General features: G+C 40.4%; 1 long non-coding RNA gene across 1 annotated transcript; it reads left to right on the top strand.

The window, feature by feature from the left end:
• The first annotated feature begins 1,897 nt into the window (after nucleotides 1-1,897).
• LOC123328513 lies at nucleotides 1,898-12,977 on the top strand. Its single transcript, XR_006639782.1, has 3 exons — nucleotides 1,898-1,936; nucleotides 11,137-11,241; nucleotides 12,235-12,977. It is a non-coding gene; the product is annotated as an uncharacterized LOC123328513 (long non-coding RNA).
• The last annotated feature ends 11,579 nt before the right edge of the window (nucleotides 12,978-24,556 follow it).

The raw sequence follows: 24,556 nt of genomic DNA, 5'->3' as shown, positions 1-24,556 counted from the left end.
ATTGTTTCTGTTTGCACTCAAACCTTGATTACTAATGCTAATGGCAGCGGATAATTTAAGAACTTTCTTCATCCAAAAATAACTTAAATTTCGCTTTGAAATGCATTGTGGTGTTTTAATTTTAATATAGGATAATTAAGGTTCACAATATTTCACAGAAGGTGATGTATTCAGTTAGACTACTGAAGGAAGTTACATTCAAGGGGGAGTAGTGATGTGTCAGTGGTGCAGACAGCAACAATCACACCTGAATTCAGAGCAAGGCTCTGCCAATGAGAGAGAGGTGACCTCAGCCTGTTTGTTAAACTTGGAATGGTGACAGTACTCACCCACTGGGATATCTGAAGAGATTAAAAGAGAGAAAAGCATGTAATCACTGATCAGCGTCCTCAACTCTGATTACAAGCTCCTGATGTTACTTGTTGTCATTATTCAGATAAGTGTCGACTACCACATATATGTATTGGATTTTCCAATGGTCATAGATTAGGTTTCATGTTAAAATCTTAGAAAAAAACCAAAAACTATTAATATAGACTTTGGGGAAATGTGGGCTTCCTTGGTGGCTCAGACATAGAGAATATGCCTGCAATGCAAGAGACCTAGGTTCAATCCCTGGGTTGGGAAGATTCCCTGGAGAAGGGAATGGCTACCCACTCCAGTATTCTTGCCTGGAGAATCTCATGGGGAGAGGAGCCTGGTGGGCTACAGGCCCTGGAGTCCCAAAGAGTTGGACACGACTGAGCGACTAACACTTTCACTTTGGAAAATGTGTTACCAAGGATAAGAAACCAGACTAATGCCAGGAAATGTCAACTAAAAATTACATAAGTACTTTTTTCAATCAGCAAGGCTAAATGTAGACTTGATGCTGAGCTTATATATTTTTAATTCCTTATAACTGTTTTAGAGGCAAGAATACACACTGATGTCAATTTACAAAGAAAATCAAGAAACTCGAGACTCTGTAGTGCAGGAGTCCCCAAACTCCAGGCCGTGGACCAGTACTTTCTGTCAGATCAGCAGCAGCATTAGATTAGAAATAAAGTGCACAATAAATGTAATGCTCTTGCATCATCCTGAAACCATCCCTCCTACCCCAGTGCATGGAAAAACTTTCTGCCATGAAATCGATCTCTGGTGCCAGAAAGGTTGGGGATCGCTGCTCTAGTGGATTTATTTCAAAAAGCAAATGCAAGGCTCTGTGAGTGTTCTGAGAATGAGGCAGACAGATGAGCTGCAGTGTGGCAAATACAAATAATGTATTTCTCAATAACTATACAAAAGGTGAGCTAACAGCTTTGATGCAGGTTAGCCAGGCTGGTAATTTTTATATTCCTGAAAGCTGCCCAAAAGGCTCAGGAAGCTGGGCATGCGAGAGAAGGGTGTTCAGGCAATGTAGAGCTCACCCCGCTCCTTAGGATCATGGACAATGAAACTAGGAAAGACTTCATGAACACAGACCAGGTTCAAAGAAGGCTGCTAAAATGCTCGGGAAGCCAAAGTCCAAATCTGAGGGTCTACCCACAGAGAATAAAGCTACAAGCATTGAATCTGGAAATATGAGTATGGAGAGACTATACAAAATGCACTGACAAAATTATAAAATATGAATGTATACTTATTGATTAACTTCTGGCATACTAGGATGGGTGGGATACCCCTTGAGGCTTGAAAGAGATCATTTAATACAGAGAAGGCATATTTTTCATAGCAATAATGAATATATAGAACTTGTTAAACCAAATAAATAAAAATACTGTAACTTGAAGAAGGTAATAATGGACTATTAGATTAAAGTGTCAGAGCAGGTTATTTGGACAAAAGACAGAAGTTTAACTTAATGATGACCGCACACATAGCATCTTTACTGAGTGTCTCTTGGTTTCCTTACAGAGAACTTCGATCAAATTGTCCATCACTCTGATACAATAAGGTAATTTCTCCATTTTTTTGTATTAGTCATTTTAGTAAAAATTTATTTTAATGAAATTTTAAAATTGAAGTATGTGTGCATATAGAAAACTGAACAAGTCAAAGTGACAGTTTGATGAATTAGTACATAGTTAACACATTCACATAACTACCTCATAGCCAATAAATAGAACATTACCAAAATCCCAGAAGCCCCAGTGGGCACTTTCCAGTGGGCACTCACTGACACCTTCCTTATCCACAAAGGTGATCACCTCTCAAAATCTTCCGCATCATAGATTAGGCCAGCTTGATTCTGAGCTTTTTAAAACAGCAGTCATCAGGTACATATTCTTTTCTATCTGGCTTCTGGACTTTATGTTTGTGAGTTCATTCATATTGTTTTGTGCAGCAGTAGTTTATTCATTTTCATTGCTGATTATCATTCATTTATATGAATATACCACAATTTATTGATCCATAAATAAATTGGACCCTTGGGTTGTTTCTGCTTTGGCGCTGTTACGAATGAAGCTGCTGTCGCTGTCTTGTACATGCTTTTGGTGCACATACAGGTGACTGTCTGTTGAGCATACACCTAGGAATGGACTTGTTGGGGCATAGGATATGCCTGGAAAAGTCAAATATTGAACACAGGGAAACTGCACAAGCCTCCTTCTCTACATCAATGCGTTGATGTTTTCTGCATGTTGGAAAGTGCAGCTTTTCTGCCAAATGAGCCAGTTGTTGCTCCTGGGTCAACCTTAAGGGAAAAAAACCCAAAACCCCACATTTTTGAAGCTGCTGGGTGTTGTGGCTTGTCGAGCAGTTTCAGACCCTGGGAATTTACTAACTGTGGATTGCCTGCTGCTTTCACGCCCCTTGCCTTCCTTGGATCACAGGATTTGCTTTCACACTTGGATAAACCTACTTCTCATTAGCAGCTTAAGAAATCTTTTCTATTCATCCAGAATTTTTAATGTTTAGAAGTGGACTTCAATATTTTTTCTTTGCCAACAGATACTGCTATCTAATGAAGGATGAATTTCAAGTACCTGAGATTTGAGGGAGGGCTGGCCACCACACTGCATCACTAATGTTGGATGATCAGACATTTGTAAATAGTAAATACTGTACCCTGTACTCAGGCGTCAGCTAAGGGTTTATGGTAGGAGGCACGGGTGCCATCTTGTCACTGAATGCAACAAAAGTGCTGCCTTTTAAATTTAACATCCTTCAAAAGGGACTGAGTTGGCACCTCCAGTTAGGGATGCCTGACTCCTACAAGATTGGTATGCCTTGAGCACTGCACAGAGAGTTCATTTAGCCTTCACACTGTGAGTATTTAAGATATAGAAATGGATTGCCAAATTTACTCTTAACATCTGCAATTTCTGAGCATGTGTGAAGTGCTTTACATGCATTATCTCATTCAATTTCCAAGCAATCCTATGAGTTAGATACTACTATTCTCTCTTGTAGAAGGGACAATGGAGACTTGTAGAGGTTAAGTTGCCCTTCCCAATGATAAGTCAGTGACATTAGTTGGTGACAGAATCGGAACTCAAACCCATGTTTTATGGACTGCTACTGCAATTATGAATCACTTTACCATCTCCTTACTCATTTTTAAAAATGAATTTATTTGGCTGCATGGAGTCTTAGCTGTGGCATGTGGGATATTCTTGTGTCATGCATGCAGAATCTTTTGTTGCAGTGTGTACTCTCTAGTTGTGTTGCTGGCGCTCCGGAGCATTTGGGCTTCAGTACTTGCAGCACCGGTGCTTAGCTGCTCCGAGGCATGTGGGATCCTGGCACCTAGACCAAGGATTGAACCTGTGGCCTCTGCATTACAAGGCAGATTCTTAACCACTGGACCACCAGGGACTTCCCCATGTCTCCCTATGCTTGGTTTCCTGCTTTGGTCTTTCACTTGTGATGAATCTAGCTTTGGTTAATAACTCTACAGAATTTAAGTCTCTCTCTCTCCCAGGACTGCCATTTACCACATTCATCATTTCTGTTTTCCTTAGGGCATTGCCTCAGAACTCTCTCAGCCAAAAAGGCTGACAATCCATTCATTCTCAGTTCCATCAGATTATAGTTTGGCACTTTTGTGCAAGGCATATTCAGTACATCAGTTTGTCTCTAGAGGCTTCTGTTTATTGGCCAATATTTTAAGACTCGGGCCTCTCCAGGAATGATGCCACAAACTATGGCATATTCCTGGTTTGCAGTAACAGACACTTTCATAATTCTCATTAATACCTGAGAATGGGGTATGATGTTAAATGGAAAAAACAGAATATAAAGAGGTAAACAACAGCTAGTTTCCATAGAGAATTATATGCCTGCACATTAATAAAGATTGGAAGATAATTTGCATAAGACTGATATTAATTATGATATTCTTCATTGTGTGCTAAGTTGCTTAAGTCAACCGTGTGTGTGCTCATTTGCTTTAGTCATGTCCGACTCTTCAACCCTTTACACTGTAGCCTGCCAGGTTCCTCAGTCCATGGGATTCTCCAGGCAAGAATACTAGAGCGAGTTGCCATACCCTCCTCCAGGGGATCTTCCTAACCCAGGGACTGAACCCACGTCTCCTACATTGCAGGTGGATTCTTTACAGCTGAGCCACCAGGGAAACCCCTGAATAAGTCAATAAAACTAATAAATAACAGATTGACTTGGAAAAGAGACATAACAATAATTGAAGGAGAACATAACCAAGGATCATGAGAATTAGACTAAATACCTTTTCTGGATCACACTTCAGAGCTTTTAAAGTGTATCTGCATTTATTTTCTTACTTGAGCCTTGTAACATACTAGGAAATAAGAAACATATATTATTTGTCCCATTTTATAGATAGAGCATCTGAGGCTCAGAGAAGTTGTTTGCATTGCCCTAGGTCACCAGTAATGGGACAAAGATTGATGCCCCGATTTCATGACTCAGGTCAAAATTCCTCTTATCCTACCACACTGCTTTCTTTCACCAGATGGCAGAGCTACCGGCATTAACTACACAGCAGTAAGTCCATTTATCATGTGATGTCCATTAAAATCTAAAACCAAATCAATGTCTTCAAACCACATCTTCAAAGTCATTTCTAAGAAATTCTGGTCAGTTACATACCTCTAAACTAAAGTGAACAAAATCCCAACTCAATTAATTATTTAAGTTATGGAGATAAAAAGACATAATGTGACCTGAATCCAATCTTCCTTAACTCATCTTTTTGGGCAATAAAATAGTTTCTCAAGTGTATGGTAGGTTTCACATTTTAAAAAATTGTTTAAAATTTTTTAATTGTGATAAAATACACATTAACATTTATCATCTTAATAATTTTCAAATGTTCAGTTCAGTAGTGTTAAGTACATTCACATTGTTGTGCAATTGACCTCCAGAACTATTTTCACTTTGAAAAACTGAACATCTACATCCATTAAACAATAATGTCCAGTCTCCCCTCTCCCAGCCTCAAGCAACCACCCCTGTACTCAACCTTAGCCAAAAGACTGAGAAGCGATCAAGCAACCACCATTGTACTTTCTGTCTCTATGAATTGGCTACTCTGGGTACTTAAGTGGAATCATAGAGTACTTGTCTTTTTGTGACTGGTTATTTCACTTAACCTGCTGCTGCTGCTAAGTCGCGTCAGTCGTGTCCAATTCTGTGTGACCCCATAGACAGCACCCAACAGGCTCCTCCGTCCCTGGGATTCTCCAGGCAAGAATACTGGAGTGGGCTGCCTAAAATTCATTCATTGTATTAATAACTGTGTCAGAATTCCCTTCCTTTATAAGGCTGAATAGTATTCCATGGTATGTTTGTACCCCATTTTGCTCATCTGTTCATCTGTTGATGGACACTTGGGTTGCTTCCACTTTTTTGCTATTGTGACTAATGCTGTTATGAATACAGGTGTACACATATCTCTTTCAGATTCTGCTTTCAACTCTTTTGGGTATATATCTAGAAGTAGAATTGCTAGAACATTTTGTAATTCTATTTAAAATTTTTTAGGAACCACTGTATGCGTTTCCATAGTGGCCTTTCCATTTTACAGTCCCACCAGCAGTGCACAAGGGTTCTAATTTCTCTACATCCTCACCAACACTTGGTACTTTTGTTTTTGTTTTTCTCTTTATAGTAACTATTCCTAATGGGGGTAAAATGGTATTTCATGGTTTTGATTTGCTTTTCCCCAATGGCACCCCACTCCAGTACTCTTGCCTGGAAAATCCCATGGACGGGGGAGCCTGGTGGGCTGCCGTCTATGGGGTCGCTGAGGGTTGGACACGACTGAGCGCCTTCACTTTCACTTTTCACTTTCATGCATTGGAGAAGGAAATGGCAACCCACTCCAGTGTTCTTGCCTGGAGAGTCTCAGGGATGGGGGAGCCTGGTGGGCTGCCTTCTATGGGGTCGCACAGAGTCAGACATGACTGAAGTGACTTAGCAGCAGCAGCAGCAGCAACAGTGTGTTAAAAAGCAGAGACATTACTCTGCCAACAAAGGTCCATATAGTCAAGTCTGATCTTCCCAGTGGTCACGTACAATTGTGAGAGATGGACTGTAAAGAAGGCAGAGTGCCAAAGAATTGATGCCTTTGAACTGTGGTGCTGGAGAAGACTCCTGAAAATCCCCTGGCCAGCAAGGAGATCAGATCAGTCAATCTTAAGGGAAATAAACCCTGAATACTTGTTGGAAGGACTGATACTGAAGCTGAAGCTCTAATATTTTGGTCATCTGATGCAAACAGCTGACTCATTGGTAAAGTCCCTGACGCTGGGAAAGATTGATGGCGGAAGGAGAAGAGGGTGTTGGAGGACCAGATGGCTTGATGGCATCACCGATGCAATGGACATGAGCTTGGGCAAACTTCGGGAGATGGTGAGGGGCAGGGACGGCTAGCGTGCTGCAGTCCATGGGGTCACAAAGAGTCGGACACAAGTGGGTGACTGAACAATGAGCAACAGTAATTAGTGATGTTGAGCATCTTTTCATGTGCTTTTTGATCAACCATATATCTTCTTTGGAGAAATATATCACAGAAATCTTTTGCCCATTTGTAGTTGGGTTTTGTTGTTGTTATTATTGAGTTGAAGGATTTCTTTATGTATTCTGGATATTAACTCCTTGTCAGATATATAATTTGCAAATATTTTCTTCCATTGCATGGGTTGCCTTTTCAGTCTGTTGATTGTGTCCTTTGATGTACAGAGTTTTAAATTTTGATGTAGCCACCTTCTTACCAGTTTTAGGATTGTGTTCCCTCTGAGAAATCAATGAAATAAATAAACTGTCTCCTAAGGAAAATAAAACATAGTAGGCATTCAAATAAAATCCCATGTACGATCTCATAAGGTTTTCTAATTCCCTGGCATCCATCTGGGGAGCTCCAGGGAAGCTTTCATCACTTTATTATTGTTTATGATGACTTGGCTGGGATTAGGGACAGATGCTGAGTGCTAGGGAGACAGTTCCTATTCTGTGATTTGAATCCCGACATACTAGACCCCTCTATTTCTTCTGGTGGAAGAAAATTAGATCTACAGTTCCTGCATGAACAGGAATTTAACTAGAAAGGCAGAATGGAAGGCACAGATTTGTGTGGGTAGTGGCTGAAATGCATGAACATGCAGGTGTGCAGTACAGATATTAGGAGCTGGGGCTAGACAGAAGCAACATTGTCTTTTAGAAAGATGATTGCTCCAAAGGAGCAACCAAAGTCCATCCAGAAAAATGGAAACCACTGTGAGAATTTAAAACAGAGGGGATTGAATTCAAGGAACTGGTTTCCAGGAGGTGCAAGAGGCTGAACAAACAACTGAGGAACAGTTGCCAACTCAGAGTCTTATCTAAAGCAGAAAAGTAGGGGAAAATGAGTCCAGAGAGGAAAGAAAAGAGGAGAAACACATTCTCTATGGGCAGTGTCTCCCATTGGCTGAACCCCTACAGAAACCAACAGACCTGGGATCCTGGGAAATAGAGCAGAGTGGGTTCGGGAAGGGCAGGGAGTCAATCTAATACCAATAGGCCCTGGAGAGCAAGGTATACATGGGGCACCTGTGCTGTGGGGGATTCTAAAGATCCACCTTTGCTTTATTTGGAAAACCTCTGCTGTTTATATGCATGTCACCTGCTAGGCTTGGCGGTGCCCCTTGAAATCTACTGACTCAGCTGCATGAATGAGGCTGCTATTAGTTGAAAGGGTTATGACTGTCCTCTGGTTTGTCCATGTAAAAGTGAAAGTGTTAGTTGCTCAGTCATGTCTGACTTTTTGTGACTCCATGGACTGTAGCCCACCAGGCTCCTTTGTTCATGGAATTCTTCAGGCAGGAATATTAGAGTGGGTTGCTATGTCCTTCTCCAGGGGATCTTCCCAACCCAGGGACTGAACCCAGGTCTCCCAAACTGCAGGCAGATTCTTTACCGTTTGAGCTACCTGGAAAGTCCAAGGCTGTGAAAATCTGAGACTAATGTGGATGGATGACACAGGAGGAGGGAGCAGCCCAGTGGCCAAAAGTGACTTTGGCTGAACAAGCAACCAGGTAATTTACAGAAACAAGCTTGGCTTATGGGTTAGGCAAGGTCAGGAACAGCACCCTTGTGATAATGCATCCAAGGAGAGCAGGGTGAGAAGTTTAATTCATGGGCTACAGTCCATGGGGTCACAAAGAGTCAGACACCACTGAGCAACTGAGTACACAGGCACACATTTTGAAATAAGTTTCTTCTTCTGCACTCAAGGAAAATAAGACTTATTTTTCATTTTATATCCTTTTGTCAACATTTCCTTCCATATATAGCCCTTAAATAGAGTGAACTCCAAAGACTTACAGAAAAACACTACAAAAATCATTATACTTCTAGAAGATTATAGGGAGTGGACCTAAGTGATAAGCAGCGAGGCAGAGGGGGAGGGGGTGGGGTGGGGGAGGGTGAAGCAGAGGGAGAGAGCAAAGTATAAGATAAGAAAAAGAGGAAGAGATAATGAAAGAATGAGAGCCTTGAGGCATTCTGTAGAAGAAAAATGAGAGAGAGTTAATAGAGGAAAGGGGATTTAAGAGAGGCAGAGGAATTTTGAAGGGAGCTTAAGCTGAGGTCAATTGTCAGACATATGAAACTAGGCTCTTAAAACTTTCATTCTATAGAGTTTCAATTTTCAAAGTCAATTTTGACTTCCCTGGTGGTGCAGATGGTAAAGACCTGGGTTTGATCCTTGGGTCGGGAAGATCCCCTGGAGAAGGAAATGGCAACCCACTCCAGTACTCTTGCCTGGAAAATCCCATGGACAGAGGAGCATGGTAGGCTACAGTCCATGGGGTTGCAAAGAATAGGACACAACTGAGCGACTTCATGTTCACTTTTTCACTTTCGCTTTCTAGGTGCTCTGACCTATAACCTATAAACCACCCACCTGTTGCATTCAGCCAGGACAGACTAGCATAGTGGAACAGCAATTAAAATATTGCTTAACCAAATGGTCTCAGCCCTGAGACATAAACTACTTTTCCCACTCATCACCCCCATCACCACTTGCTCCCTGTGTCTCAGCTCTGTTGGTCTTCAGGAACTTCCTGCAGTTCCTTACCATCCAACAACTAAAGATCTTCAGATCCCTCCTCCATGCTCCATGCTGACTGGTTGGCAAGCATTTTCAATATAATCCTATTTAATGGAATTGTCACCACACCCAGCAAAGAAGGATTATGCTGTGGGTTTCAGCTGGGCTTCCCTGGTGGCTCAGATGGTAAAGCATCTGCCCGCAATGTGGGAGACTTGGGTTTGATCCCTGGGTTGGGAAGATCCCCTGGAGAAGGAAATGGAAACCCACTCCAGTATTCTTGCCTGGAAAATTCCATGGACAGAGGACCCTGGTAGGCTACAGTCCATGGGGTCGCAAAGAGTTGGACACAACTGAGCGACTTCACTTTCAGTTGAACTGATCACTATACTGTCATCCTATAGGTTGGAAGAAACCAGAATAAGAACTAGATGTGGTCTGAAGGCCAGCTCTGGCCTACATGAAAGAGAAAAATTCAGTCACTAACAGACAACTCCCAGATACAACCTTCATTTTGGAGTTAGGTTATATGCATTTTGGAGTTAGGTTATATGCACTAGAGAACTGAGGTTAAGACAAATATGTCAGCTGAATATAGAAGGGACAGTACTAAGTTCAAACAGCACCATAACCCCTTCTTATCTGATGATTGCTTCTCTTTGAAGTATTCAAGCTGTTGATCAAATCTCATTTATAGAAATTTTACTCAATGGAGTTCCAGAACTGAGAAAAGTATATATTAAGGGTTAGATCATAGATTGTTTCTAAGCTTCAAAAGCCCCGACCAAATGTAGAAATCTTGATGCGTCTTATTTTTGTTTGTCCAGTTACTTTTTCCCTCTGCAGCTGGCCATGTCTTATGAGTAAAAATTTACAGCGATCAGTGTTTCCATAGAATCAAAACACACCATTTTTTTTACAGTGATACCACCCCAGCACAGCGATATTTGGGATTTTAAATTTAGACTTTTAGTCCCTTTCTTTTTCTCCACCAGGAAGTTATCATTTGTTTTACATGATTGCTCCAAATTCACTTTATAAAATTAAGCACTGCAAATAAATCTGACATTAGCTATGTATTACCTGGGAGTTTTAATAGTCATTTATTTCCTTTTTCTTAATAAAATTTCTTTTTTCTCTAGTTGGGCAGTTTTACTTTCTGTTTGTTATGTGGAAATAGGCGGGAAATCTTGAACTATGTTCTCTCGAGCAGAAAAAGTGACTTCCATCTTGGGGTATGAGTTGAAATTGACCTTTTCACCCCAGCATAGAAACATGGGCCTTAGGATAGCTCTCTTTGAGTATTCAACATCCTTTTCAGGAATCCTGGTGGGAGTAGCGGTTTACAGCTATTTCCCACATGCTTCAGTGTGGGTTACATTCACACTAGTAAAAAAGAAATTCCAAGAGCACAGTTTGACTGCTGTTTCTACACTTCTTACTTGAGAGCCTTCTCTCTCAATTCTGTAGGCCAATTTTGGAGAACATTTGCTGACCCATCTCTTAAATTGATTGAAGTCACCTTCGTCTGTTCTCCTGCAGAGAGATTTTCTGAGAGACAAGGTGAGGGACACTCAACCACAAATGTAATCTGTCTACAACCTGAGCCCTACTTTTACCTATTTATTTTTTCTTTGTAGGAGGAGAGTGGGAATAGGAAGACTCTGGCAGCCTGAATGTGACAAAGTGCTGAGAGGCCCCGGGAGATCCCTTCTGTGGCAATGGCTCTGACTGTGTGTTCAGCGGTGCGTGTTGCCTTAGCAGGTTCCAGTGGTTTGTATGAGACCCGGGCTTTCTGCAGAAAAGGCCCTGCTGAGAGAACAGCTGAAGTTCGCCTCCAGGATCAGAGAGGAAGCTTGTTTAGGTTAAGGTTTCAAAGCACTGACTTTTATTACATTTTAATGATCAGAGTCATATTTTATTCATGGAACTCAAACTGAGCACCCTGAAGTTAGCAAAACACAAGGTTCCCATTTTACATTCAGGCTAGCCTATGGAAAAGTTGGAAATAGAAGGGAAATGTTGGGATTGGACATTTTCTTTAAAAATAAACATCAAGGATGTGCTGAACACTGATGATAAATGTATAGGGTAACATACTTATGAGGACTTCGATGGTTTCTGTTGAATATGTCAGTGTGGTACATCTCATTTGCTTAGAGACGTAACCTCTCGTAAACTTGTATTTTCAGACCTTCACAACATACTTCTGATAAAAACAGAACTCCCCCTGGAATTTCTCACCAACTGTGACAGTTTTAAAATAGTCTGTATTTTACCCTTTCCTTTTTGAAACAGAGAGAGTGAGAAACATTAGAGAGAGAGAGAGAAATATTGGGTTGTGTTCCATTTCTACGTATAACGTGGAGAAGAGTGAGTGAGGTTCTAATTCATTTTGTGGGAAAGAATGAAGAAGAATTTAATTTTCTCTTTATTCTGCTGCTAGAAAATGATAGGGGTGATTAACTTTTATGTTTCTGAAGCATTTTCACATGAAAGTCATTTTCAAAGAAACAGCAAGTAATCCTGGTAATTTAGAGTGTGTTTGAGGCACTTTTCAAGGTGACCTCTGTATTTTGGGAGAGATTAGGACAACACCCATGGAGGGTGAGATTCAGATGTATAATTGGCATTTGGTTGTGAAAGATTTACCTGTAAATCCACCTTGAACTCTGGCCAAAAGACAAAGCCGTAAGTGTGGCCAATGTTGACTTTTTCCTTTCTTTTTTACTTTGCAGCTGTTCTTAAACATCAAAGGACATCTCTGGAAGGAGACCCACAGGTGAATGGTGATAACAGTTGTTCAACATCAGTTCAGCAGCATCAGTTTTCCATCATCTGCCTCAAATTAGGGTTCAATTCCTGTATATTTAGCATGTTCCCTATAATTACAGAGTGAATAAATGAATAAGTAGACGAGAAGAGCTTGTGAATAAAATACTTCTTAATAGCAGATACTTCCTAATTCCAAAAGTCACTTTTCCCGGACATTGCAGAGAACTACACTTTTTTTTTTCTATTATAGATTTACTTCTATAATTACATTTTGCTTGGGTTAATACTGAAACTCATGTTTTTAAGTGCTTTCTCACTAATTATGTGAATTTACAAGCTTAGAGGGAACTGCAGAGCAAGGAGACATCAAGAGTAAGCTAAAAATGTTCCAGTGATAATTCTTAAGCGGGTAATACAGTTAATTCCTCTAAATGCCAGCATGTGTTACCTATATGTTTCACCAGCTCCTGCTCCCTCCCAAATAACTAGACTTGAAAGGAGGAACTACCTCTCATGTATGTCTTGCACATTGTCAATGCTTTGTCTGATAAAAGGGGAGGAGGTTAATTATAAATGTGTTCAAACTATGTTCTGTAGACGCCTTTATTTTTTAAAATATTGAAATTCTGGCGATTCACCTTAGGTGACAATAGGTCCCATTCTTAAATTTTAGTTTTCTTCTTTGTGAGTTGGAAATAGGTTGCTGTAAGGATTAAAAGAAATAATCCACATAAAGAGATGATTAGTTCTTAGCTTACCATAACCGTACAAGACTACTGGGTGTTTTCATTATTACTCTTGCTCTATACTCTGTAGAGCTCTATGCTCTACAGGGCTTTCCTGGTGGCTCAGACAGTGAAGAATTCGCCTGAACTGCAGGAGAGCCAGGTTCAATCCCTGGGTCAGGAAGATCCCTCAAGAAGGGAATGGCTTCCCACTTCAGTATTCTTGCCTGAAGAATTCCATGGACAGAGGAGCCTGGTGGGCTCCAGTCCATGGCATCGCAGAGTCAGACACGACTGAGTGACTAACACATGACATGCTCTATAGAGTAATTTAGCATTGATTTTGGCTCTTCTATAAAACTGTTAGCAGTTGGATTATCTTTGTCAATACCAAGCACATAGGATAGTCCTTCACAAAATTTTCACCACTAAAAAACTCTCCCTGCTTTTGTGACATGCTAAATGAACTCCTTTTCTTAAGTAATTAAAAAAATTAATCAAAGATGCTTAACTGTCAGTTGGAGCTTCTGACTGACAAGACATAATCAGTGCTATAATAAACTGATATAATTCCAGGTGTTTGGTGAGTTAATACTTTCCTTTAGCCTTTGAAAACTATGACTTATATTAGCTCTAAGATCCTCATAATTACCTACTGTACACATAACCATATTTAAAGACCCCAGTTTATCTGCCAGTTTGTATTTCTCTAGGGCAGAATGATGGACAGAAAAGGGTATAGCAGTAAGTAGTTCAACTATTTTATTTAAAAGATACAGAACCTGAGTCCAGAGTGGTCATGTGATTTCTAATGTGAGAGGTGAGTTTAAGACTAGGATCAGAACTTCAAATGCCAGTAAAACTGTTCCTTGGCATCTGGAGGGTATTGGTTCAAGAAGTCTCCCTGAGTATCAGAATTCCATTATATAAAATGACATAGCACAATGAATACCAGTTGATTCTTTACATTCATGGATACAGACACCAACTGTGCTATACTTTTCCCCATGTACCACATGAATGTCCACATCAAGGGAAACTGAATCATCCTGTGATATCTTAGTGCGTTTTTATTTGGAAGGTTGAGAATCAAGGTTATTTGCCCATAATAAAGATAACAGTCAACAGTGACTGGGTAGTTCCCATGTATAGTCCCAATGCTAATACAAATAATGCTTTATATATACAATCTCATTAAACATTTGTAATGATTTTGTGAGGTAAGTACTATCCTTCTCTCTGTTTTACAGCTGGGGAATCATGCTCAGTGAGGTTAAGAATTCAGGTTGTCAATTGTAAGCCAGGATTCCCAATGAGGCAGCCATGACTCTAGGCTTGTCCAGGGTCTCCTCTTTAACCGTTCCACAGAACTGCCTCTCCCACCTGATCCGTGTATGAAACAGATGCAAGATAATGTATGGTGTCTATGGTGGCTTACCTCAGGAACTTAGGACAATTATGTAAATAAAGGCAGAGTCATGGATTCCAGCCTGGAAAAATCAAGCAACTTTGGTCTATCCCCTGTTCATAGACAGCATTCTTATCCAACCTACTTGTCTTGTGAGGGTAGTCATGGCTTAATTGAAGCCCAGTGAAAAGATGGCTTCAGCAGTGAAAACCCTTCATAACCCCTGCACGTTTAACTGACAAATTTAACCATTTAAGAACCAAGAAGGGGGAATAGGGAGACCACAGAAGTACCCAAATAGCCATCGTAAAGCTTTGTCCATGCATCTCTTTATTTAGGAGAATCCATCCAATACTTTACTCTTTCCAGACACATTTCCTTCATGAATTGCTTTTGCCTGTTCTTTGTCTATTTTTCACTCCAGTGGTTTTAAAATTTGTTTGCAAGAACTCTTTACATACTAAGCCTATTAATCCTTGGGCTGTCATAAATGTACAGCTATTTTTCTATCTATTGTTTGCTTTATGACGTTATTATTCTTTACACTTAAAGTTGTTATAGTTTTATGTGATAAAATCAATCCTTTTCTTTATTATTTCTGCTTTGTGTATGATAGAAGATACACTCCTATCACAAGAAAATATTAGTATTCACAAATATTTCTTCTATGGTTTTCATAGTGTCTCTTTTGTACTTTTAAAACTTTAATTTAATTGGAATTACCTTTGGCATTTGGTAAAATGGACTGACTTCCCTATTCCCAAACTTTTAGTCTTTTAATCCAATCATTTGGTGAATAATCTACCCCTTCTGTTTATTTGAAATATTCTAATTTTTGATAACAGATAATTTCGTCTGCAATTTCTATGGTATTTCATCAATTCATTTCTTCATCAGCATGATACTATTAATAATTTCAATTATTGTTGGGAATGTACTTAATTTGTACTTTATTTAAGCAATACTGGACTGGGTTTCTCATATCTCTGTCCTTGGTAAATTATAAGTAGCAATCTCAAGGCTCTTAAAGGGACTGTGAACACAGCAAGAAATGATTGTGTTCAGCCTAACTGAAAGGTGGGAGGCAGACAACATTACAAAGTAGTCTTGAGGACCCAATCAAAGTTATTTGGGATTACTTAATATAAGTCAAAACTCTTTAAAGATCTTAAAGACCTCTGAGACTTTCACTAAATGATTGATATTAATAAAGAACTCAGGTTATAAAAATATTCCAGCAGTTCCCTGGTTGCCTAGTGGTTAGGATTCTGGGCTTTTAGTGCTGCAATCTGGGTTCAATCACTGGTTGGGGAACTAAGATCCCACAAGCAGCACTGTGTGGCCAAAAATAACAACAAAAAAAATTTCAGGTATTTACAGATTCAGATCCAATCTCTGTACTAAATTGGGTCATAGTGAAGAATGGGGAAAACTCAGACACTGCTCTGTCATATGTAATAGATTTTGGCCCCTATTTATAATATATGCAAAATATAGAAGAAGTAAACTGAAATCAAAATTTAAATCAGCTCACAAAATAGTCAAATCAATTACTTGGCAAGTGTGCATTTTCCTCTTTGGAAAACTGCTTGTGGTAACATTCAAATTTTGTAAAGATAACTCTACAGAATGCGTCGTTGTGAAGTCGTGAAGTTGCTCAGTTGTGTCCGACTCTTTGCGATCCCATGGACTGTAGTCTACCAGGCTTCTCTGTCCATGGGATTTTCCAGGCAAGAGTACTGGAGTGGGTTGCCACCTAGATAAACCATGTTACTTTAACCTAGGGTACAACTGGGACAACTGGAATTCTGAAAGAAATAACTGAGCTTTGACATGCTCATAACAACTAATTCTGTCTTTTCTAAAAACTCTTCTCTTCTCTCTTCCCATCAGTGCAAGGTCTAAGGATAAGTAGCAACACCTGATAGAGCTTGAGAGGTTCTTACTCACAATTGTGTGGGTTTTCATCGCTCTAAGGAGAAATCTGATAATAGCGCCGAGTGAACAATGGGCTAAAATGTTCACGTGGAAGATAAAGAGGCCGAGGCCATGGCCGGTTTTATGTGAAAGTCGTTCAGCTGTGTCTGACTCTTTGCAATCCCATGGACTATATAGTCCATGGAATTCTCCAGGCCAGAACACTGGAGTGGGTACCCTTTCCCTCTGCAGGCATTCTTCCCAACCCAGGGATTGAACCCAGGTCTCCTGCATTGCAGATGCGTTCTTTACCAGCTGAGCCACAAGGGACGCCTAAGAATACTGGAGTGGGTAGCCTATCCCTTCTCCAGGGGATCTTCCTGACCCAGGAATCGAACTGGGGTCTCCTGCATTGCAGGTGGATTCTTTGCCAACTGAGCTGTCAGGGAAGCCCATTTTTATAGTTTCAGGGAACCCATCTTATAGTTTTATAGCCATAGGGGAGACCAGTTTTACAGTTCTATTTTAAAATAAAAAAATTGTTCTCATTCCATAAAACATACAGCTCTTACACGAGTAGCTTGATAAGTTTTGACAAATATGTATACCTGTGTAACCAATGTTTACATCAAGATATAGAACATTTGTTTCACCCTAGAGAATTCCAGTGTCATAACCAGTTAACCCTCTTTCACTAAAGAGGTATTTTTCTTATTTTCTAATGTTATAGGCTAGTTTGGCTTATTTTTATAATTCAGATACATGCAATCATGTTATCATATGTGCTTTTTGGGAAGGAGAGGCTGGCTTCTTTCAGCCAAATGTTTTTGATGTGCATCCATGAGGTTACATGTGTCAATAATTTGTGTGTGTGTGTGAGTGTGTGTGTATTCAGTCATGTCTAACTCTTTGTGTCCCCATGGACTGCAGCCTGCCAGGCTCCTCTGTCCAGTGGGTTTCCCAGACAAGAATAGTGGAGTGGGCTGCCATTCCTTCCTCCAGGGAATCTTCCCGACCCAGAGATCTAACCTGCGTCTCTGGCATCTCATGCATTGGCAGGTGGATTCTTTACCACTAGTGCCACCCGGGAAGTCCAATAATTTGATCCTGTTTATTGCTGAGCAGTAGTTCATAGTATGAATATATCACTGCTGTTTTATCCATTCACATGTTGATACACATTTAGGTTGTTTCTAGCCAAAGGTTATATCAATAAAGTTCCTATGAATGTTGTTGTATGTGTTGTTTTGGGGGCTTTTTTGTGGATATGTGTTTTCATTTCTCTTGGGTAAATATCTGAGAGTAGACATTCTGGACTAAAGGGCAGGTGTATGAACTGCCATCATGATTTCCCATAGTGGTTGTAATATCTTAATGTCTAAAAAGGAATGTGTGAGAATTCATGTTTTGCACATCCTTCCCAATATTTGGTATTGTCAAATTTAATTTCACTGTATCTATTCTAACTGGTCTGAAGTAGTATCTCATGTGAGTGCTGAGTCACTTCAGTCATATCCAACTCAGTGCAACCCTATGGACCGTAGCCCGCCAGGCTCCTCTGCGTATGGGATTCTCCAGGCAAGAATAACAGAGTGAGTTTCTGTGCCCTCCTTCAGGGGATCTTCCTGACCCAGGGACTGAACCCACGTCTCTTATGTCTCCTGCATTGGCAGGCAGGCTCTTTACCACTAGTGCCACCTCATGAGTGTTATAAATGCTCTTTCTTCTTGAAAATAGTAATTTATTTTATGTATTTGGCTGTGCTGTGTCCTAGTTGAAGCACTCAGGATCTTTAATCTTTGTTTTGGCCTCCAGAATCTTTTTAGTTGCAGCATGTGGGATGTTCTTTAGTTGTGGCATATGAACTCTCAGTTGCAGCATGTAGCATCTAGTTCCCTGACCAGGGTTGGAACCTGGGCCCCCCGCATTGGAAGCTCAGAGTTTTAGCCACAGGACCACCAGGGAAGTCCCTAAATGTACTTTCTTAATGACTATGATGATCACATTTTTAGGAGTTTATTGCCCATTCAGACTTTTGCCCATTTAAAAAAGTTGACTATCATTTTATTGTTGGTTTATGAGAAATCTTTACATATTCTGGACACATGTCATTTATCAGAAATATTGCAAATATTTTCTTTCATTCTGAGACTTGTTTAAAATTTTCTTAATGTTCATTTTAGAAACAGAACTTGAAAATTCTGATGATGTTTAAATTCTTAATCCCTCCCATAGTTGATGCTTCTTTTATGCATCTGGTCTAAGAACACTTTGTCTATTTCAAAGTGTTTGTTTCTTCTAAAGGTTTTCAGTTTTGAGTAGATGTATGATCCATCTCACATTAATGTATATGTATGGTATGAGTTAGGGATCCAGGTTTACTTTTTTCCATATAAATATCTACTTCCAAATATTGAAAATATTTTACTTTTATTATTGAATTATCTTGATGCCTGTGTAAAAATTGATTGCTAACATGTTGGACTATTTCTGGATCTTTCTCTAGAACTCCAGATTCATATATCTAAATGCCTTACTTGACAGTGCTACTTAGATATCTAATAGACATCTCAGGTCTCCTGCATTGCAGGCAGATTCTTTACCAGCTGAGCTACAGGGGAAGCCCATCTCAAGCTCAATGTATCCCCAAACCAAATTCCTTCTTTCCCTTCAAACCTGTTCTACATGTGGCCTTCGCTGTCTCACTTTGTCATAATTCCCTTCTTTAATCATTCAGGCTAAAGAGCTTGGCTTTATGGTGGACACTCTCTCCTGCACCTTATATTTTCAAAGTGTACAAGTCTACTTTCCATGTCTGTAGCCTCCATCATGACAGTACTGATCTCTGCTTCCACCCTTGCCCCCAAGTATCTACTTTCAAACCGTTGGAGTTTCAATAACTTTTGAAACTTATGAATACTTAAATTACTCTGCTCAAAACACTCCAAGGACTCTCCCTTTGCACAGAAGAAAAGCTGATGCTAAGTCGCTTCAGTCGTGTCCGACTCTATGCGACCCCATAGACGACAGCTCACCAGGCTCCCCCGTCCCTGGGATTCTCCAGGCAAGAACACTGGAGTGGGTTGCCATTTCCTTCTCCAATGCATGAAAGTGAAAAGTGAAAGTGAAGTCGCTTAGTCATGTCCGACTCTTTGCGACCCCATGGACTGCAGCCTACCAGGCTCCTCAAGGACGTGAAAATGATTTCCATATCCTCCAAACCCTTTCTGGCCCCATCTTCTACCTATTCCTATTCCTCTTACTCATCAATAGCCTCCCCTGCCCCATGGCTTGACAGCCAGTGGCTCCCACCTCAGGGTCTTAGCAGTTGCTGTTTCCTCTGCTTGGAATGCTCTTTCCCCATATTTCTTCATGGTTTTGATCAAATGGCACCTTACCAGTGAGGTCTCACCTGATTATTTATTTAAAATTGTATTCCTCCCCTGCAGTTATCACCTTTTAATATCTTAGAAAAAAACATATTTCACTTGTTTATGGAACAGGAATATTTGTCTGTGTCCTGCTGGTTATTCAGCATCCTGGAACACAGTAGACACCCAGTGGATATGTGTTAAACAGGCAAATTAATTCCTTCCCACTAGGGGCTGCAAGGTGTTTTGGGGCATGGAAATAAAGACTCAGACTGAAACAAATTTGCTATTAATTTTGAGACTCTTAAGTCTTTATCAGAGTCCCCTTTAGGACTAATTTCTAAAAACTAAAATAGTAACTGAAACTTCAAGGATTAAAAGTACAGCATTCTTCCCACTGAGTCCCCTGTTGCTCTGTTCCTAGTAGAGAACTTGTCTCAGTTTAAAGTAGTAAGACAGAAATGTACTGAACACATTTCAGAAATATAGTCAACTACAACAACAGAAAATTTAAGGTTTAATACAGAATTAGGCTTCAGTTATTTTCAAAATTTGAGAATCCCTAGGACAGCAAGGATATCAAACCAGTCAATTCTAAAGGAAATCAACCCTGAATATTCATTGGAAGGCCTGGTGCTGAAGTTGAAGCTCTAGTACTTTGGCCACCTGATGTGAAGACCTGATCGCTGGAAAAGACCCTGATGCTGGGAAATATTGAAGGCAGGAGGAGAAGGGGGCAACAGAGGATGAGATGGTTGAATGGCATCACCAACTCAATAGACATGAGTTTGAGGAAACTCCAGGAGATAGCGAAGGACAGGGAAGCCTGGCTTGCTGCAGTTCATGAGGTTGTAAAGAGTGGACACAACTTAGTGACCGAACAACAACAAAATTTGCAAAATGTGTCATTTCCAAACAATGCCGGTAAACAAGGAGTTATTATATGCATTATCAGTATGGTTATGTAGCCCATTATATAGCTGTTGAATGCCAGGCAATATGCTTAGGACTTTGCATGTATTATTTAAGTTAATCCTCACACCAATACTATAAGACTACAGTACTGTAAGTATATATACATTTTAGACTTGAGGAGCTTGAAACTTACATAAGTTAATCTGACAGCTGCTTGTATACTTCTTTAAGAGCATCACATTGAAAAATGAACTCTGAATTCCCAATGCCCATTCCCCAGGCAAAGGGTTCTTCAAAACTCCTGTCCCATTAGAATGTGGCCACGCCTAGACTTGCAAAAGAAATGCAAGAAGGCAAAATGGTTGTCTGAGTAGGCCTTACAAATAGCTGAGAAAAGAAGCGAAGTGAAAGACAAAGGAGAAAAGGAAAGATATACCCATCTGAATGCAAAGTTCCAAAGAAGAACAAGAAGAGATAAGAAAGTCTTCCTAAGTGAACATTGCAAAGAAATAGAGGAAAACAACAGAATGGGAAAGACTAGAGATCTCTTCAAGAAAATTAGAGATACCAAGGGAATATTTCATGCAAAATGGGCACAATAAAGGACAGAAAAGGTATGGACCTAACAGAAGCAGAAGATACTAAGAAGAGATGGCAGAAATACACAGAAGAACTACACAAAAAAGATCTTAATGACCCAGATAACCACGATGGTATGATCACTCACCTATCTTGGAATGCAAAGTCAAGTGGGCCTTAAGAAGTATCACTATGAACAAAGCTAGCGGAGGTGATGGAATTCCAGCTGAGCTATTTCAAATCCTAAAAGATGATGCTTTAAAGTGCTGTACTCAATATGTCAGCAAATTTGAAAAACTCAGCAGTGGCCACAGGACTGGAAAAAGTCAGTTTTCATTCCAATCCCAAAGAAGGGCAATCCTAAAGACTGGTTAAATCTACTTTTAGGTATTTATTATTTTCTGCCTAACTTCTGACCCCAACTCCCCTGCTACCAGAGAGAATGGTGTATAAAAATATGAATAGCAACTTCAGGGTTACCTTGCTACTATCCAACTACTCCAAAAGGAAAATACCCTGGGCACTCTGAAGCCCACAGGCAGATTAATTTTTGCCCACTGATCTCCAAACTGGCATACAGTTGGAAAAGATGCGTGTGTTTCAAAAAAGAAAAAAACTTCCAAGATATATTTCTAGTCCAGCTTTAGGACTTATCATAAAGAGCCCTCCCCATACCTCTGATCACACATACAAATAAGCAAAGAGATAAGTTGTACTTAAGCTTACAACGAATTCCAGGATTTACAAGAAAGATCCTGGGCTTTGTGAGGTTGAACAAATGTGCCCTCTGTGAAAGGAGAGATTAATCTGAGGTTCAGGTCCTCTTGGAAGCTGCTGAACCACCCCTGGGAGTTTCAATGTCATGATGTTCTAGTTGGTTCCCTGATATTATCTTTTTCTGATCTTTACAGGCTTCAGTTACTTTGCCCACAACTACGGCTCAACCTGTCTTTAGAATCTTTAAATCTGCTTTTTCATGAAACCTCTCCAGTTGGTTCACTGACTTTCGATGATCTCCAATTTCTTCCCAGTGTCCCAGAAATGGGCTCATACTTTGTTTTCCCAACACTCAGTTTCTCCCTGACCCTTATGCCAGTAACTATAGCACTGGGGCTTACCCTTTTCCATAAGTTTCTTCCTTTCTTTCCTTTCCTCAACCCTCCTAGGTTGGTTGCTGAAACTGAGTTCCTGTGGCAACACACTTTCCATGACTTTTCCTGGATCTTCTTCAGGTTACCTCGTGTTTGGCCCTTCGTTTCTGGCTGTTCACTAGGAAGTCTTTCAATAACACACTGTTATGAAACATGAATAGGATGCAGAGAAGGCATCCCAGATCAAGGGAGCTACATGGTACAAAGATGAGACTTAGGCTTTGCAGCACAGGTTGGAGCTCACATGGAGCCCAATGATATAACTGACATGATAAGAATGTGGGTTTGTACTGGGGAATAGTGAGGACTTTGTTGGGGACAGGGCTTGATTTCAGAGAGCCTCAGTGATTGGACTGAGGAATTTTATATTTGATGAAATAGGTAGAACCACAGGAAATGATTGTACATGGGGGTAAAAGGCTGAAAGACAAGCTTTAAAAAGATTAGTTTGGCTATTATGATATGTCAGATGAATTTGAGGCAGAGAGACTGTATTTAGGAAGGTTTTAGAGCAACAAAAGAATGAAAAGCCACAGACTTTTGGATAGCCACTTACTTTCGATAGCAAGGGGCAGAACCAAGGAATTCTTTGGAGGAAGAACAAACAAGAGACGGTGACAGACAGCATTTCTTTTCACAAAGCTAAATAGCTGGGAGTAGATGGAGACATGAGGTTGAAAACCCAGATGTTCTCAAATACATATTCAACTCTTAAAGTCAGATAAGCCATACATCCACATTTTAAAAATGTTCTTTGTTTTCTGATAGTTGATGGTTAGTTTGTAGCGGGTTTCCCAGTTGGTGCAGTGGTAAAGAATCTGCCTGCCAATACAGGAGATGCAACAGACAGAGGTTCAATCCCTGGGTCAGGAAGATCCCCTGGAGTAGGAAATGACAACCCATTCCAGTATTCTTGCCTGGAAAATTCCATGGATGGAAGAGCCTTGTGGGCTATAATCCATGGGGGTTGTGAAGAGTCTGACATGAGTGAGCACACACACACATTTTGTAAACACAAACATGCCATGCATACTCAGGGTCAACAACATTCAAGAAAAAGTTCATAAATTTTGACTACACTGGAGAGCTTAGTCAGTGTGGTACTAAATCGTAAAGATAGTTTGGATAGAGGCCTAAGTAAACTTCAGGAATTAAAGATTGAAAATTATTTTATAACATCTTTCTTTCATGGATACTCCTGGAATGACCTGCTTGCCTCCAATCACCTGGGAATAACATAGAGTGGGCCATTAACCAAAAAATGTGAATTTTATTCTTTTGGCCTGGAGAGAGAGTGGGTTGGCAGGTCTTATTTTGTTTCTTGGAAGAGTAGAATTTGTTTAGAGACAGAATGATGTTCTATATTGTAGACAAAACAGATACTTTGAATGCCAGACCAACTCAGGCACTAATTTCATCTCTGCTATTTAGCAGCTATGTAATCTGGGCAAAGACACTTTATCAGTGAGGTGGTTGATTTCTTATTTGCAAAATAGGGGTAATGGTACATAATTCATGAGGCTGTTTGCAACACTTCAATGAGGTAACATTGTATTAATGACTACTGTATGGAAGGTACTCATTCCCTTCCTCGCAAAACTTTCAGAAAGGTTCGTTTGCATAGCCAAGCCCTAGACAGGTTCAGTTTGATTCCTGGGTCAGAAATGGCAATCCACTCCCATATTCTTGTCTGGGAAATCCCAAGGACAGAGGAGGCTGGTGGGCTACAGTCTATGGGATTGCAAAGAGTTAAACATGACTGAACACTCATGCAGCACAGCAGCAGACAGGTTATCTTGATTAAACCTTAGGGAACTAGTGCAGAGTTTATTGAGAATTGGAACAAATGTATATGTAACCAATGCTGCTGCTGCTAAGTCACTTCAGTCGTGTCCGACTCTGTGCAACCCCATAGATGGCAGCCCACTAGGCTCCGCCTTCCCTGGGATTCTCCAGGCAAGAACACCGGAGTGGGTTGCCATTTCCTACTCCAATGCATGAAAGTGAAAAGTGAAAAGTAAAGTCGCTCAGTTGTGTCTGACTCCTAGCGACCCCATGGACTGTAGTCCACCAGGCTCCTCCATCCATGGGAGTTTCCAGGCAAGAGTACTGGAGTGGGGTGCCAGGGCCTTCTCCGGTAACCAATGCTACTTCTTATCAAACTGCTTTAGGGTATTGCCCCTAGTGGACAAGTAAGAACAGAGACAGAGGTGGTGTTA

Source organism: Bubalus bubalis, chromosome 2 (assembly GCF_019923935.1).
Source record: "Bubalus bubalis isolate 160015118507 breed Murrah chromosome 2, NDDB_SH_1, whole genome shotgun sequence".
Taxonomy (NCBI): Eukaryota; Metazoa; Chordata; class Mammalia; order Artiodactyla; family Bovidae; genus Bubalus; species Bubalus bubalis.
This window is presented reverse-complemented; position numbering and strand designations above follow the sequence as displayed.